This window comes from Natator depressus, chromosome 3 (assembly GCF_965152275.1).
Source record: "Natator depressus isolate rNatDep1 chromosome 3, rNatDep2.hap1, whole genome shotgun sequence".
Lineage (NCBI taxonomy): Eukaryota > Metazoa > Chordata > Testudines > Cheloniidae > Natator > Natator depressus.
In genome coordinates this window covers 102,721,763-102,723,740 of record NC_134236.1, presented here as the reverse complement: position 1 = coordinate 102,723,740, position 1,978 = coordinate 102,721,763, and positions in this window count along the sequence as shown.

The window sequence follows — 1,978 nt, the reverse complement described above, 5'->3', positions numbered from 1 at the left end:
TGCTGTGTCAAACAACACAAAACCAGCACCTCAGATCATATGGTTTGCTAATACCACATGCTGTTTCCATGGTTTTAGTCACGTGGGGCAGTGAATGTGCTCTGTTTGTATGAACCACTGACAGGAAGCATGAAAAGAGAAAATAATTTAACTTGGATTGCTTTAGTTTTTCTCTTAAGGCCTGAACCATAGACCAGTGCAATCAGTTGGTGTCCCACTGAAATCCTTTGATGTCAAAAGGCTTTGGATCAGGTCTTTACTTTCTTTTACACATAAGTTAAGGGTGAGTTTTCATTTTTTCACTACTTCAGTTCTAGGTAGATGACTGCAGTGTGGCCTGGGGGAATAACACAGGGGAAAATGGAGGGGAAATATTTTTAATACCCTGTGGCAGGGTTGAGTTATTTTTAAGTAATGAGAAATACAAGAATTAGAGGAGAGGTTTTTTTTCCCAACTGCTCCATAGATATGAAAGTGCAACTTATCCTTTCCCCCCATCTTTTCTATAATTTTCACTATATTTTCGATAAATGTCAGTCAGACAAATGAGGCGAAATTCCCTGTAATTTTTAGTAGCTCCCGCCCTACCCAATAATTTACAGCTACAGCTTATATGGGAGCAATTTGTCCTTTTAGTTTTAAAATAAAGACTGTGGTATGTTGTGATGAAGGGGGTAAAAGGGGAGAGGAGGGGAAAGGGTGGAAGAGACAATAAAACTAACCAGAAAGTGTGTGACACTAACAAAGTAGGGAACAAATGGGCAAATAGTAAAGCAGGCAGCTTGCTCACTAATAAGCTGACTAATGAAGACTTTGGCAAGTGACATTGGGGACATTATTTTGCTCCATTCTGATTTACAGTTTTCACTTTTTTCATTTATTGTAATAAAACCCATGCATTTAGGGCCTGATCCATATCCTATTGAAATCCATGGAACAACTTTCATTGTCTATAATGGGCTTGGGATCAGGCCCTTATATACTAATTTCTTATAGTAGGATCCAAAAATGTTTTATGTGCTGCACACCGGTGAAATGCAGTAACCTTGGGGGTGGAACCTGATAGCCATTCTGTACTGATGTAACTATACCCAATCACTTGGAGGTTGGGTGATGTTCTCCATGCTGACAAGTGCTCTCGCTAGCCCTTTTGTCTCACCATATGGAGAGAGAAAGGGTAGCATCCTTTGTGCTCAACACTTTATCTTTGAAACTGGCTCTGCCTGCCTGGATGTCAGAGTTCATTTTCTCTCCAAGACATAACAACTCTGTCCCTTAACTGCCATCTTTTTACACAACAAATCTGCTCTTTTCTGAGTATAACTGTGAGAAAGGAAGGAAGAATATAGCCCTTAATTATAGGGCTTCAATGCTAGACTCTCAGATGTATAAAATTCATGCATACAAGCTCATTAATTATTACCTTTCTAGGATTAATGTTATCTGCTGCATCCCATCCCCTGTCCTGTCTCTATACATTGTCTGTTTATGGCCAGGTTCAGCTACTCACTATGGGCCTGCTTGTGGAATAATGTCCTATGCAATGTAAGTGTGGCATAACATGGCCCTTAGGGCAGAGACCTGGCCCTTGTGTCTGGGACAGACGCTCAGCAGAGCTTCACCGAAGTCAATAGGACTACTCAGATTCTTAACATTTAGCACATGCTTCAGTGTTTCATCCTGTAGTTATGGACTTGATGCAGGAATCACTTGGTGAAATTCTATGGCTTGTGTTATCCAGGAGGACAGGTTAGATTATCATAGTGGTCATGGGGTGGGATGTATAAATAGGGTCCTACCAAATTCATGGTCCATTTTGGTCAATTTCATGGTCATAGGCTTTTAAAAATTGTAAATTTCATGATTTCAGCTATTTCAATCTGACATTTCATTGTGTTGTAATTGTAGGGGTCCTGACCCATAAAGGAGTTGTGGGGGAGGTCGCAAGATTATTGTGTGTGTGGGGGGGGAGAGGGGG